The sequence below is a fragment of the Bubalus bubalis genome, chromosome 12 (genome assembly GCF_019923935.1).
Source record: "Bubalus bubalis isolate 160015118507 breed Murrah chromosome 12, NDDB_SH_1, whole genome shotgun sequence".
NCBI classification, from domain to species: domain Eukaryota; kingdom Metazoa; phylum Chordata; class Mammalia; order Artiodactyla; family Bovidae; genus Bubalus; species Bubalus bubalis.
The window spans coordinates 21148513-21165694 of NC_059168.1; the positions used below are offsets into that span (position 1 = coordinate 21148513).

Consider the following 17182-nt stretch of genomic DNA (forward strand, 5'->3'; position numbering starts at 1 on the left):
CAAGGGCAGGCAGGCAGTCAGCAGTGCTTTCACCATCTATTTTTAGTGTTTAACAGTGCTTTCCACACATCTCACAGTTGGTGTCTAAAAAACTAGATGTTTATAGACAGCTACCTATTTGGCTAAGCAAATTCCTATGAAAGAAACAACACAGATTAACTATTTTGGGCAAAAAGTAAAAAAAAAAAGATCGCTTAACTATTAAAGTGAAGGGCTAAACAATGGCTCAACTGGTAAAGAATCTGCCTGCAATGAGGAAGACCTAGGTTCGTTCCCTGGGTTGGAAAGATCCCCTGGAGAAGGGAAAGATTATCCATTCCAGTATTCTGGCCTGGAGAATTCCATGGACTGTAAAGTCCATTGGGTCAAAAAGCCCAAGGAGTCAGACACGACTGAGTGACTTTCATTTTAAACGAAAAAAAGAGACTTTAGTATTTTTGTAAATATTAAAAGGAACATCTATTAGCCTATTAACTTAGACTGGTGAAAGCAAGACTGTCTCTTCCCTTACACAGACTTTGGCCAGGGAGATTTTTAAAGGGGGCATGTGGGGAGGAGTTGGGGAGGGAGGGCAGATAGCTTTATCCTTTTCCTATTACATGTCTTTTTCTCATCACTGCCTTTGAATTTTCTAATAGGTGTAACATGTCTCCAGGAAATAACTAACCTGCCCACTGTACTCTGTTTTACAAAAGTTTATTCATGAAATTCTGTCCCACATTTCACTAGCACATATTTTTAAACATCTATCTTCTTCCTCATATGCTTCTTTTGTTTAAAAACAGAAGAGAAAAGACACCCATAAAGGGAAATGTACCCTTTATACAAAACTTCAGTAATGCAAAATGTATAAGTTCTGGAGATCTAATATACAACATGATGACTATACTCAATAATACTGTGTCATATTCTTGAAATTTGTTGAGAGCACATCTTAAGTGTTCTCACAACACAAAAAGAGGATAACTGTGTGAGCTGGTGGAAATGTTAATTAGCTCGACTGTGGTAATCATTTACAATGTAAATATATATCAAAATATCACATTATATACCTTAAAAGTATATACAACTTTTCTCACTTATACCTTAATAAAGGTGAGAGAAAAAGAAAAAACAAAAACACCTATAAATCATACTTTTAAAAGCCAAATTATCTGCCAGGCTAAATTTATGGGGTTTTTGGTACACGGTAAAACAATTAGATACTATTTAGCACAGAATCAATTTTTAAGTCATTCCAAAAATAGTAAGATTTTTATTATCTGAAGAAAGGTTGCCAAGATCTGTATTTGAAAATCACTAAAAATATATGAGCTGAAATAAATTTGTACTTTCCTTCAAAAAAGAATTATCAGAAATAAATTTACTAAGAACTACCTATGAAAGTGAAAGTGAAGTAAAAGTGAAGTCACTCAGTCGTGTACGACTCTTTGCAACCCCATGGACTGTAGCCTACCAGGCTCCTCAGTGCATGGAATTTTCCAGGCAAGAGTACTGGAGTGGGGTGCCATTTTCTTCTCCAGGAGATCTTCCCAACCCAGGGATCGAACCGAGGTCTCCCACATTGCAGGCAGATGCTTTACCGTCTGAGCCACCAGGGAAGCCCCAAGAACTACCTATACCTACCATTAATTAACTATGTAATCTTGGATTAAGTGATTTAATTAATTTCTATCTGGGCAAAGAGAAGAGGAATTAATTGGATGATCTGTAAAGCTCCTTTTAAGTTCTAACATTCTTTGATTATTAGATTATTTTCTTAAGTTCAAATAACTGTGAGGATCTGAAGGAAGACAACACTAGGAAGAAAAGTATGTGTATGCATGAATTTTAAAAGGAACCAAATAACTGAGGCACTAACCATGGCTAAATAGTATAAGAAACTTTGTATATGCAAATATATGCAAATTGTATGTGCAAACAAGAGAGGGTAAATCTAAATTTTATCTAGTAGATAAGTAGAAACTGCTACTTATCAGCATTTTTCTAATATTTTGTGATAGTTAACAGGGATCATTAAGGCAGAGGGTCAGGAACCAACAGCATCCACACCACTTGTTAATGCTTAATAATGTTCGAGAACTGATCTAAGGCACAAGCCCGAAGTAAACCCCTGAAACATTAATGATGAACCCATGATTAGAAAAGTTCAAGTGCTAAACATTTTCACTTTCTGAAAATTAAAAGTTTATATAAGCTTGAACTATTCTATATTAATTACAATATTGTAAGAATGCTCTGGTTCATAAACCAGGAGGAATATTTGCAGTTCATTTATCTGATAAGGAATCTGTATGCAGAATATATAAAGATTTCTCACAAATTAATAACAAAGAACCCAATTAACAAATGGGAAACGAATCTGAATAGACATTTCTCCAAAAAAGATAAACAAATGGCCAATATGCACAAGAAAGGAGGTCTAACATTATTACTTTAGGAAAATGCAAATAAAAACCACAATGAGATATCACTTCATTTCCACTAGTATGGCTAGAATCAAAAAGATCATTAAGCACTGGTGTGGCTGTGAAGGAAGTGGACCCCTCACACACTGCTGGTGGGGGTATAACGTGGTGCTGCCACTTAGGAAAGCAGTCTGGTGGCTCCTCAAACAATTAAACATGAAATTTACCACATGCCCCAGCAATTCCACTCTGAGAGAAACAAAACTACTACATCTACACAAGAAACATTTAAACAAGTGTTTATAGCAACATTATTCTTAATAGCCAAAAGATGTAAAATAACCTGAATGTCCATGTATTGTTTTGTTGCTGTTAGTCACTAAGTTGTGTCAAACTCTTCTGTGAACCCATGGACTGTAGCCCTTCTGTACATGGAATTTCCCAGGCAAGAAAACTAGAGTGGGTAGCCATTTCCTTCTCCAGGGGATCTTCCCGACCCAGGGATCGAAACCATGTCTCCTGCACTGGCATGCGGATTCTTTACCACTGAGTTCATCAGGGAAGCCCACCCATGTATTGACACATAAAATGTAGCATTATCCATACAAGCTTCCCTGGTGGCTCAGATGGTAAAGAATCCGCCTGCAATGCAGAAGACCCAGGTTTGATCCCTGAGTTGGGAAGGTCGCATGGAGAAGGAAATGGCAACACATTCCAGTATTCTTGCCTTGAGAATCCTATGGACAGAGGGGTCCGTCGGGTCTCAAAGAGTCAGACGCAACCAAGTGACTAACATACACACACACACACACATCCATGCAATGGGCTAATAACTGGCTATAAAAAGGAATGAAATACTGATGCATACTACAACATGGATGAACCTAAAATGTTCTGCCAAGTGAAACACATATTATATGATTCCATTTATATGGAATGCCGGAATAGGCAGATTTATAGAGACAAAGTAGACCAATGGTTGCCTAGGGCTGGGGAGGGGTACGACAGAAGGAATCAAGGTTTCTTTTTGAGGTGATGAAAAGGATTAATAATTAAATGTAGTGATGGTTGCACAATTCTGTGAATATACTAAAACCCACTAAATTATACACTGTAAATGGCAGACTGTATAATAACACAAATTACACCTCAAAGTTCCTATAAAAAAAAAAAAAACACAACACAGAAAGAAAATGAATAAAATCAAGAAAATATAAACAAAAACATATATTTTCATTGCAGGAGTTAATTTCAGTAGTATGTCTAAAACAACTGAACACTTAGATAACACAGAAAACAACTTTACATTTAGCATTATGTGAATTCTAACAGCTTTCTGGACACTAATCCTAACTAACCTGATTTGAATTATACTTTATCTATTTAGAAATTATTAATAAAATTTGTTCCAAATGTTGAAACTTCTGACAAAGCAACATTTTTATATTAGGAATATAAGGCTATTTTTTAAATATATGCTTTTAAAAACCAGAGTATGTCTCCTTCATAAAATGTTCAACTAATTTCTTATTTTTAACTATCAGAAGCACAAAAGAAACAGGAGTTCTCAAATTATTAGCACAGAACTCAAGAGCTTTCCCAGGAGGTACACAAGTACCACCATAATTCTACTCACTGCCTTTGGAAAAAAAACTTAGTGATCTGGCAATATATTGAACTTCTGTTTAAGATCTTTTTTTTTAAGTACTGCTTCTATTTTTAAAAAGGAAGAAGAGTTCATTTTTGAGCCAAAAGATTAGGCTATGTAGATTCTGGTGAGCTGAGACTGGTGGGATGGAAGAAGAGAAAGAAGAGATTTTCCCTTTTATTTCACATGCATCTGTATTATTTTAATTTTAACTTGAATAGTGAATGATTATTACTATTTAAAAGGGAACAAGATCCCACAAAGTGATTCACAAGGAAAGTCTCAATCTTTTAAGTTCTTTTTTTATTTTTAAGAAGGCTATAAAATCAATATGAAGATGGCCGTAGTTACCAGTATATTCATTATTAAATGTTAACCATTAAAAAACTTAACCCTTGTATTTTAAAATAATTTTATTTTTAAACCTGTACTTTTGCTGTAACCAAAGTATGCAGACTAAAAGAGCTTAGTATTATGAATTGCTAAAAAGCATAACATACTCAAACTCTGAAAAAGAAACCACAGAAGAAATATTTTGGCTTATGCAAGATATTTTTGTTCCAAAGTGGTGACTAAATGAAAAAATTAGGAGTTACTTAACGGTAGAACAACAAAATACATTCTGTAAAAAGCTGGGTCCTTTAATACTTTAATAATTCTAAAAGGTAGAATTCACTCCATATACTATAACTATTAATAAGGTATCAATAAGTATTAAGTTATGCTTTTATCAACTTAATAATTGTTCAACCTAAATCCTAATAGAAGACAAAAATCTAAAAAAGCAAAAGCAAACTAGAATTGGTTTATTATACAGATCTGAAGATATTTCTGGTTACTTATACTTTTCCTACCCTGCAAAGTTTTGAACTTCCTCAGGTAAAATGCTAATGTAACACAGATAACTTAAAATACAGTCATAAAGAGATTTCACTGAATTCAAGTCTTGGTAGTTTTCCAGCATATACATTAAAGACTGAAATATTTGACTCCAAATTTCAAATAGGGTCAAAGGAATGAAAAATTACTTTTGCTAATAGAATCTGAAAATATAAAGTACCCTGGCTTAGAGGGTGGTATTAGATAAATATAAAAATTTTTTTTTACTTCACTAGAGACCTTCTTAAAGTAGTAGTTTCATTATGAAATAATTTTACTAAAACTTCCAAGTAATTCCTATTTAAGGCTAACAATACAATATTGCTGGGAAAATATTTTTTTCACACACAAAAAATCATACACAAATGGAAGAGAAGATTTGTAAATAGACTGGCTTGAATGCAGTCAGAGAAAAACACCACCTTACCTAGATTAGAAAAACAATTAAAATGACAGAAAATTTCTCATCAAAAACCATGGAAGTCAGAGGAAGTCATGATAATATTCTTTTAAGTGCTAGATGAAAAGAGCTACCAACTCAGAATCCTATATTGGTGAAAATACTGTTCTGGAATGAAGAGGAAATATAAACATTCTCAAATGAAACAAAATTAAGAAAATTTGTTGCCAACAGACCCACCCTAAAAGAATGGCTTAATCAGATCAGATCAGATCAGTTGCTCAGTCGTGTCCGACTCTTTGCGACCCCATGAATCGCAGCACGCCAGGCCTCCCTGTCCATCACCAACTCCCGGAGTTCACTCAGACTCACGTCCATCGAGTCAGTGATGCCATCCAGCCATCTCATCCTCTGTCGTCCCCTTCTCCTCCTGCCCCCAATCCCTCCCAGCATCAGAGTCTTTTCCAATGAGTCAACTCTTCGCATGAGGTGGCCAAAGTACTGGAGCTTCAGCTTTAGCATCATTCCTTCCAAAGAAATCCCAGGGCTGATCTCCTTCAGAATGGACTGGTTGGATCTCCTTGCAGTCCAAAGAAGTTGTCTAATCAGAAGGCAAACAATGAAGGAGGAATTTCAGAACATCACGAAGGAAGGAAGGACATGATGAAGAAATTATTGGGTAAGTATAACAGGCTTTCCTTCTCTTCATTTCCCATTATGTTTGATGGCTGAAGCAAAATTGTAACAATATCTCCTGTGGTTCTAAATGTAGGTAAGAGGATATATTAAGGCAATCATCTTATACAGAACCACATAAAGGAAGGGAGATAAATTTCTCTATGCTTTAATCAAACAGATAAAATAATACCAATATGCTGTGATAAGTTATACACAATTAACCCTTGAACAATGTGAGTGTGATCTGCATGGTTCCACTTATAGGGGATATCTTTCAACAGTAAATACTGGGAGCTTCCCTGGTGGTCCAGTGGTTAAGAATCAGCCTGCCAATGCAGGATACATGGGTTCAATCCCTGGTCTGGGAGGACTCCACATGCCCTGGGGAACCAAATAAGCCCATGAGCCACAGCTACTGAGCCCGAGCTCCACAGCCGCACGCCACAACTGCTGCACAACTGCTGCACATGCGTGCGCAGAGCCTGTGCTCCATGGCGAGAAGCTGCAGCTACTGCGCATGCATGCGCAGAGCCTGTGCTCCACGGCGAGAAGCTGCTGGAAGAAGCCTGCACATGCCGCACAAAGTGGCCCCGGCTGGCCATACACAGCTAGACAAAGACTTCACACAGCAGTGAAGACCCAGAGAGCCAAAAGTAATTTTTAAAAATAAACTTAAAAAAAAAGTAAATACCATAGTACTACATAGTCCATGGCTGACTGCAGCTGGAGATTCAGAGCAACAGTGGAGACTGTGAGCCAACTGTAAATTATGCACAGATTAACCCCCCGCCTTGTTCAAGGGTTGACTGTATGCATCATGTAATACTCAGAACCACTATACAAAAAGCTATACAAAGAGATACACAAAAACACAGTAAATAAATCAAAATGGAATTCTAATAAATGTTCAAGTAACCCCAGGAAAAAGAAAACAGAAAACAGTATCTAAAATGGCAGGCTAAGCCATAACACAGCAATAATTACACTGCATGAAGATGGTCATAGCAATTAAAAGCAGAGATTTGCAGAGTGGATTAAAAAAAGTGACCTAACTATGTACTATCTAATGACAGTCACTTCAAATATAATAATATAAGTAGATAAAAGTAAAAGAACAGAAAAAGATACATCATGCAAGCCTTAATCAAAGGAAAGCAGAAGTGGCAACATTAACATCAGATAAAGTAGACTTCAAACAAAGCCAGTGGAGGTGATGGAAATCCAACTGAGCTATTTCAAATCCTAAAAGATGATGCTGTGAAAGTGCTGCATTCAACATGCCAGCAAATTTGGAAAACTCAGCAGTGGCCACAGGACTGAAAAAGGATTGCATTCCAATCTCAAAGAAAGGCAATGTCAAAGAATGTTCAAACTACCGCACAATTGCACTTATCTCACACGATAGCAAAGTAGTGCTCAAAATTCTCCAAGCTAGGCCTCAACAGTACTTGAACCAAGAACTTCCAGATGTTCAATCTGGATTTAGAAAAGACAGAGGAACCAGAGATCAAATTGCCAACATCTGTTGGATCACAGAAAAAGCAAGAGAATTCCGGAAAAACATCTATTTTTGCTTCACTGACTGTGCTAAAGCCTTTGACTGTGTAGATCACAACAAACTGTGGAAAATTCTTCAAGAGATGGGAATATCAGACCAACGTACTTGCTTCCTGAGAAATCTGTATGCAGGTTAAGAAGCAACAGTTAGAATCGGACATGGAACAACCGACTGGTTCCAAATTGGGAAAGGAGTACGTCAAGGCTATATATTCTCACCCTACTTATTTAACTTCTATGCAGTGTACATCATGTGAAATGGTGGGCTGGATGAAGCACAAACCAGAATCAAGATTGCTGGGAGAAATACCAATAACCTCAGATATGTAGATGACACCACCCTTATGGCTTGAAGGGAAGAGGAACTAAAGAGCCTCTTGATGAAAGTGAAAGAGAAGAGTGAAAAAGCTGGCTTAAAACTCAACATTCAAAAAGCTATCACTTCATGGCAAATAGATGGGGAAACAATGGAAACAGTGAGAGACTATTTTCTTGGGCTCCAAAATGACTGCAGATGGCGACTGCAGCCATGAAATTAAAAGACGCTTGAAGAAAAGCTATTGACAAACATAGACAGCATATTAAAAAGCAGAAACATTACTTTGCCGACAAAGGTCTGTATAGTCAAAGCTATGGTTTTTTCCAGTAGTCATGTATGGATGTGAGAGTTGGACTATAAAGAAAGCTGAGTGCCCAAGTATTGATGCTTTTGAACTGTGGTGTTGGAGTAGATTCTTGAGAGTCCCCTGGACTGCAAGGAGATCCACCCAGTCAATCCTAAGGGAAATCAGTCATGAATATTCATTGGAAAGACTGATGCTGAAGCTGAAGTTTCAATACTTTGGCCACCTGATGCAAAGAACTGACTCACTGGAAAAGACCCTGATAATGCAGGAGAAGGGGGCGACAGAGGATGAGATGGTTGGATGGCATCACCAACTCGATGGACATGAGTCTAAGCAAGTTCCAGGAGTTGGTGATGGACAGGAAAGCCTGCGTGCTGCAGCTCATCGGGTTGCAAAGAGTCAGACATGATTGAGCAACTGAACTGAACTGACTGAACTGAACTGAAAGTAGACTTCAAAGCAAGGAAATTCACTGGACAGAGGGAGATTACACAATGTTAAAAAGGCCAGTCCATCAAGAAGACAGCAAACCCAAATGCATATCCACCAAACAACCGAGTTCTAAAATGTAAGCAAAAACTGATAGAACTGAAAGGAGAATACACAAACCCACAGTAAGAGCTGAACAATTCAATACCTCTCTCTAAACAATCAGTACAACTATATAGAAAATCACAAAGAATTTAAAAGAACTCAACAATACCATCAGTCAACAAGAATTAATCAACATTTATACAACACTCCATACAAGAAGAGAGGAAAACACATTCTTATCCAGTGCCTAAGCAACACAAAACAAGATAGAATATATCTTGGATGACAAAACAAATCTGAACAAACTGAAAAGAACTGAAATCAATAAAAATATGTTCTTTGACCACAATAGAAACAAACTAGAAATCAATAACAGAAAGTTAACAGGAAAATCTTCAAACACTTGAAACTTTAACAATACACTTTTATGTAAATAATCTATGGATCAAAGAGGAATTCTCAAAGGAAATTTAAAAACACATACAATAGAACTGAAGGAGGGACTTCCCTGGTGGTCCCATGGCTAAGACCTAATTCCCAGTGCATGAGGCCTGGGTTTGATCCCTGGTCAGGGAACTAAATCCCACATGCTGCAACTAAGAACTGGCACAGCCAAATAAATAAATCCAAAAAATGGGTGCAAGACCTAAATGGACATTACTCCGAAGAAGACATACATATGACCTACAAACACATGGAAAGATGCTTAACATTACTCATTATTACAGAAATGAAAATCAAAACTACAATGAGGTATTATTACCTTATACTGTCAGAATGGTTATCATCAAAAAATCCACAAATAATAAATGCTGGAGAAGGTGTGGAGAAAAGGGAACCCAAATGTACTGTGGGTTGTAATGTAAATTGATACAACCACTTGGAGAACAGTACAGAGGTTCCTTAAAAAAACTAAAAATAGAACTATCATGACCCAGCAATCCCATTAAAGGGCATATACCCTGAGAAAACTATAATTCAAAGACTCATATACCGCAGTGTTCACTGCAGCAATGTTTACAATAGCCAGGACATGGAAGCAACCTAAAGATCCATCAGCAGATGAAAGAATAAAGCATTGTGGTACATATATACAATGGAATATTACTGAGCCATAAAGAGGAATGAAATTAGGTAATTTACAGTGATATGGATGGGCCTAGAGTCTGTCACACAGGGTGAAGTGAGTCAGAAAAACAAGTATATTAATGTCTATGTATGGAATCTAGAAATATAGTACAGATGAGCTTGTTTGCAGGGCAGAACAGACACACGGGTGTAGAGAAAAGACACGCGGACAGTTAGGGGAAAGGGAGGGTGAGATGAACTGGGAGAGTAAGACTGATGTATGTATACACTACCATGTGTAAAATGGATAGCTAGTGGGAAGTCACTGTTCCAGCACAGGGAGCTCAGCTAAGTGCTCTGTGATGACAAGAGGGCTGGGATGGGGAAGGGAGGTTCAGGAGGGAGGGGATATATGTACACATACGGCTGATTCACTTTGTTGTACAGCGGAAACTACCACTTAGAGCAATTATGCGCCACTAAAAGAATAAATTTTTTTTAAAAAGAACTACAGGAAAATGAAAATACAACATATTAAAATCTGTGAGGCACAGGTAAAACAGTGCTGAGAAAGAAATTTACAGCAATTAAAAAAAAGGAAAAACTCAAATCAATAATTAACTCTCAACCTCTAGAATCCCTCTGCAAAAAAGCAAAATAAAAGCAAAAAAAGAAAAAGGAAAAAATAAAAATACAAGCAGAAATCAATAAAACTGAAAATGGAAAAATAGGGAAGAATCAATAAAACAGCTGGTTCTTTTAAGAGATCAAAAACTGAAGCACCTAGCAAGACAAAGGAAAAAAAAGAGAGAGAGAGAAGATACAAATTACCAACATAGGAATAAATCAGAAATGAAATGTGAATGTGTCTACACACCCTGCAACTACAAAAAAAAAAAAAAAAAAGTAAGGGAACACTATGAATAACTCTTCACAAACAACTGACAATTTAGAAGGAATGACCAATTTCTCACAAAACAAAAACTACAACTTACCCAACTTTACTTATAAAGTTAATAATTTGAATAGTCTTACACCTACTAAATAAAATGCATTTGTAAATTCAAAACATCCGAAAAAGTCTCCAGATCCAGATGGTCTCACTGAAAATTGTAGCAAACTTTTAAAGAATTAACATCAATTTTCCACAATCTTTTCTAGAAACAGAACTGAAGGGAACATTTTCAAATTCATTCTATTAAGCTAGTATCACCCTGATTTAAAAAACAAACAAACATAAACACACTATAAAAAACTACAGATCAACATTCTTTATAAGTACGGATCTTTAACAAAATATTAGCAAGTCAAATTTGGAAATATACAAAAAGAATCATCCATTATGATCAAGCAGAGTTTATTTCAGGGTTGCAGGTCTAGACCAATATTATAAAACTAATCAATGTAATCCACCACATTAAAAAGCTAAAGAAAAAAAAACATGTAATTCATCTCAATTGAGGTAAAAAAAAAAAAAAGTAGTATTTGACAAAATTCTTCACCCACTCATGGGGGAAAAAGTATCTCTCAGAGAAAGAGAAACGGAATGGAACTTCTTCAACTGGATAAAGAGCATCTACAAAAACCTACAGGTAACATACACTTGAGAGTAAAAGACTGAACTGTTGTTGCTGTTTAGTAGCTAAGTCACATTCAATTCTTTGCAAGCCCATGGACTGCAGCCCACCAGGCTCCTCTGTCCATGGGATTTCCCAGGCAAGAATACTGGGGAGTGTGTAAGTGTTAGTCACTCAGTGTGTCCAACTCTTTGCAGCCCCTGGACTGGAGCATGCCAGGTTCCTCTGTCCATGGAATTCTCCAGGCAAGAATACTAGAGTAGGTTGCCATTTCTTTCTCCAGGGGATCTTCCCAACCCAGGGATCAACCTGCCTCTCCGGCAATGCAGGCAGATCCTCTACTGCATTCAGATCCCAAAGAATGAATTCTTTCCCCCCAAAATTGGGGGGAAAAACACAAAATGTCCAATCAACATATTCATTAAACATACTGCTGAAAGTTTTTGCCAGTGCAATAAAATAAGAAAAGGAGATTAAAAAAAAATAATAAATTTGAAAGGAGAAAATAAAACTGTCTCTGTTTGTCAATTAAATGATTATCTGGTAGAAAATTGCCAAGAATCTACAAAACAAAAAGACAACAAATAGTGAGTTCAGTAAGTTCATAGGATACAAGACAAACACATAGAAAAAATCCACTGTGCTTGCAATGAACACATGGACATAAAAAATAAAATAACCCACACCCGAAACACTAGGTACAAATCTAACAAAACAAGTATATAAGACTTGTATCCTAAAAATGGCACAATACTCATCAGGAAACCAAAGATCTAAAAACAAATAGAGAGACATTCTATGTTAATGGAATGGGTGATTCAACAATCTAAGATGTCAATTCTTCCACTCCCTAATATTAATACAGGGGTTTAACATAGTTCCTACCAATATCCCAAGCAAGATTTATTTTGTAGATATTGACAAGATCATTCTAAAATTTATATGAAGAGGAAAAGGAACTAGACTTACTAAAACAATTTTGGAAAAGAATAAAATGGAAGGAAATATCCTACCTAATTTAAAGACTTATTTTACAGCGATAGTAGTAAAAACTGTATAGTACTGGCAGAGAGAGAGAAACACATGGAATAAGAGAGAACCCAGAAATAGATCCACAAAAATATGCACAATTTTTAGCAAAAGTACAAAAGCAATTTAGTGGAGGGACTGCTTTTCCAACAAATGGTGCTGAAGCGAATGGACATGTGTAGGGAAAAAAAATGAACTTCAACCTAAGTCTCATATCTTATGCAAAAATAACTCAAAATGTATCTTAAAGGTAAAATGTAAAACTATAGAGCTTGTAGGGAAAAATACAGGAGAAAAATTTCAGGAGCCATTGATAGGCAAACATTATTTAAGACCTGACACCAACCCATTAAAGGAAAATACCGATAAATTGAACATCAAAACTTAAAAACTTTTGCTCTAGGAAAGAGCCTAGAAAGTGGATAAGAAGGTAATAGAAGAAGTGGGCAAAATATTTCCAAACCACAGGCCCAACAAAGGATTGGTATCCAAAATATATATAAAGAACTCTCAAAACTCAACAGTAAAAGAGCAAACAATCCAATTACCAAATTGGATTAGCAAATCCAATCTTACCAAAATTGGTAAGAAACACAAAGAAACACTGCACTCATATATGATATGACATACACACAAGTTTTTGCTACAAGTGTTTACAAAACAAAAGGACAGAAAATGACCTCGGTGGTTCTCAGTAAGGGACAAGTTAGCTTTTAGACCTGCCATTTGCAGTGGAACCATCACCAAGATGCAGATTTTCATGAAGACCCTGACAAGGAAGTCCATCACTCCCGAAGTCAAACCATCAGATGCAACAGAAAATGTAAAGGCCAAGATCCAAGATAACAAAGGAATTCCTCCCGATGGGCAAAGCCTGATCTTTGCTGGCAAGCAATTGGAAGATGGATGTACTGTGACTACAATGCAAAAGGAATCCACTCTTTACCTGAATGTTTTAAACTTTGTGGTGGTGCTAAGAAAAGAAAAGGAAGAAGTCTTACATCACTCCCAAGAAGAACAAGCATAAGACAAAGAAGGTTTAAGCTGGCTGTTCTGAAATACTATATCGTGGATGACAATGGCAGAATCAGTCACCTTCATCAGAGGTGCCCTACTGAGGAATGTGGCGCCGGAGTTTTTATGGCAAGCCACTTACAGAGGCATTACTGCGGCAAATGTTGTCTGACCTATTGTTTCAACAAACCAGAAGGCAAGTAATTGCATATTGGTTAATAAAAGACAGAGACACTAGTTTGATAAATTATAATACAACTAAATAGTAGTATACGGCCACAGAAAATAAAGGTGATAACCCTAACTGCTATGGTCTCCAAAGTATATTTGTGTGTGTGTGGGGGGCGGGGGTAGTGGTGATAAGGGTACTAAAAAAGGGTGTGCTCCCCAAAAGAAAGAAAACACACACAGACACACCACATACATGTATACACACACAAGCTAACCACAGAAAAATCTCTACTTGTAAATTCTTTGCCCCTAGGTAGGTTGTAAGAACAGTAGAGCAGATGAATGAGATGGAAGATTTTCACTGTACAGTCTTTTGAGCTTTAAATTTTGTGACTGTTCTAAAAGTTAAAATAAGTTTTATAAAGTGTTCAGTTTTTTAATTTAAAAAATGAAATAGGATATGTTTCATATTTGTCATATTCAACACTGAAAAATATATTAACTGTCAAAAATGTAAATACGAAGAACATTTTAAAAAATTACCAAAGACTGAAATGAGTTTATAAATTAATTGCATTTTCAAGAATTTGCTACTAGAGATTACTAAATTTTGATGAGTTTAATAGCAAACATGTAAGTGTACGATGTAAAGTAGCAACAAAATTAAGAACACTTTACTATACAATACAAAATATAAAACAAGAATGTTATGTAAATTTGTTATTAATTGTTGAAATGCTTGTGTGTGTTAGTCGTTCAGGCCCGTCCAACTCTTTGCGACCCCATGGACTGTAGCCCACCAGGCTCTCTCTGACCACGGAATTCTCCAGGCAAGAATATTGGAGTGGGTTGCTATTTCCTTCTCCAGGGGATCTTCCCGACCCAGGGATCAAACCCTGGTCTCCCACATTGCAGATTCTTTACCGTCTGAGCCACCAGTTGAAATGTTAAGGTAGAAAAGACTTTTTAATGGAAGTTACCTTTTCAAAAGTATCTCAAACTTATAAACTCACTGCTATTCCTACAGGTTATTTGTTTGATGCTGAGGACACATTTTCCGACAAATAAATGGACATTGGGGCGTCCCTGGTGGTCCAGTGGTTAAGAGTCCGCCTGCCAGTGGAGGGGACATGGGTTCAGAAGATCCCACATGCTGCGAGGTAGCGAAGCCCACATGCCACAACTACGAGTCAACACTCCAGAGCCCACAAGCTGCAACTACCGAGCCCAAGCGCGACAACTACAACAGCCTGTGCTCCGCAAGAGAAGTCACCGCAGTGAGAAGCCAGAGCCCCGCAACTAGAGAAGCCGCCACTCACTGCAGACAGAGAAAGTCTGCGTGCAGCGAAGACCCACAGCCGCCAAAAATAAATAAATAAAAGAAGATTAAATCTTAAGAATCTCAGAAAAGTCTACTTAAATTATAAAATCTAAGTTCTAAAGTAGAACTTTGAATTCTAGAAGATGACAACAGGAAATTCTGTGGTTTTTGAAGGAAGAAAGAAAGGAAAGCAGGAGAAAGGAGGAAGGAATAAGAGCATATTACTTCCCTTTCTCATATACAAAGTGACCTCAGTCAAAATTTTCAACTATGAAAATGTCATCTTTGATATCAGGGTCTCACCGTCCTCTCTCTATTCCTTGTTATGCAGTCCCACATACCCCAATGCAACACGTTCCCACAAAGCCTTGCCCCCCTCCAAAATACACTACATGTACTTAACGCACTGTCCCAGCTGCCACCCACTAAGACTCTCAATCTCTCATGAACAGGTGTGATTTCAGTTTACAAACAGTGAGAAAAGCACTCTAAATAAACTAAATAACATGTAGCTTAAATCTTCCTGAGGTACAGCTGACCATATGACAACTTGAGGGTTAATCCACGTGTAATGTAAGAGCTGGCTTTCCATACCCCCAGTTCCTCTGCATCCGAAGACTTAACTAACGAGCAACAATACTGCACTGTAGTATTTACTACTGAAAACTATTCATGTATGAGTGGGCCCGTGCAGTTCAAAGCCATGTTATTCAAGGGTCAGTTGCATTTGTGATTTTTCTAAGAGTACACTTGCTAATTTAAATGAAAGTACAATTCTCAGAATTGCAGAGACTACAACGTTAAAAAATGTAAACATTTAAGAAATACTGAAGTAGCCTTTATCTATTTAGGAGTACTTCTTACCCTAGCCTTATCTCCCCAAAGTTCTGTTATATATGTGTATGTATCTAGAACATAGTTAATTCAACCATTTATCCAATGATTTAAAAGATTTACACATTGTGTTACATTATTTTTTTGAAGAGACTATGTTCTTTAAATGATATCTATTTTTGGAATTGTTTTATTATTCACTGTATTATGGGCTTCCTAGGTGGCACAATGATAAGAATATGCCTGCCAATGTAGGAGATGCAGGTTCAATCTCTGGTTGGAAAGATCCCCTGAAGAAGGAAATGGCAATCCACTACAGTATTCTTGCCTGGAATATTCCATGAATAGAGGAGCCTGGTGGCCTACACTCCATGGGGTCACAAAGAGACACAAATGAGCATGCACACACAATCACTGTATTATAAATACTTGGATGGAAAATCTAAGTTATCATTTTACTACCCTATGAAGTCAATCCAAGATTTTGCATATAGAAGCTCCTCTGGGATTAACTCTAGTAACTGGGCTCTCTAGGAACAGAGTAACAAGAGGCTTGAAATTACCTTTGACTTCTTAAATCAACTGAAGTGAAGTGAAGTGACAGTCACTCAGTTGTGTCCGACTCTTTGCAACCCCATGGAGGTCTCCAGGACAGAATACTGGAGTGGGTAGCCTTTCCCTTCTCCAGGGGATCTTCCCAACCCACAGATCGAACCCAGGTCTCCCGCATTGCAGGCAGATTCTTTACCAGCTGAGCTACAAAAACTACTTTTTATTTAAGAATTTTAAAAACCAAATATTAGAACACCATTTAAAACAAGTACAAATTATCTGTATTATCAAGTCAAGTGGGCCTTAGGAAGCATTACTACAAACAAAGCTAATGGAGGTGATGGAATTCCAGCTGAGCTATTTAAAATCCTAAAAAATGATGCTGTTAAAGTGCTGCACTCAGTATGTCAGTAAATTGGGAAAACTCAGCAGTGGCACAGGACTGGAAAAGGTCCATTTTCATTTCAATTGTAAAGCGGACAAGACCAAAGAATGTTCAAACTACTGTACAACTGCTTACTTCACATGCTAGCAAGGGTATGCTCAAAATCCTTCAAGCTAAGCTTCAACAGTATGTGAACCAAGAACTTCCAGATATATAAACTGGGTTTAGAAAAGGCAGACACACCAGAGATCAAATTGCCAACAATTGATCATAAGTGATCAACTGTTGGATCATAAAGCAAGGGAATTCCAGAAAAACATCTACTGCTTCATTGACTATGCTAAAGCCTTTGACTGTGTGGATTACAACAAACTGGAAAATTCTTAAAGAGATGAGAATACCAGACCATCTTAACCATCTCCTGAGAAACCTGTATGTTGGTCAAGAAGCAACACTTAGAACCTTACATGGAACAACTGACTGGTTCAAAATTGGGAAATG

General features: G+C 37.0%; 1 protein-coding gene and 1 pseudogene across 3 annotated transcripts in view; one reads left to right on the forward strand and one right to left on the reverse strand.

Moving 5' to 3' along the window:
* SOS1 (SOS Ras/Rac guanine nucleotide exchange factor 1) overlaps positions 1-17182 on the reverse strand; it is a 131417-nt gene that overhangs the window by 92099 nt on the left and 22136 nt on the right. The window lies entirely within an intron of this gene.
* LOC102397373 lies at positions 13153-13622 on the forward strand (annotated as a pseudogene).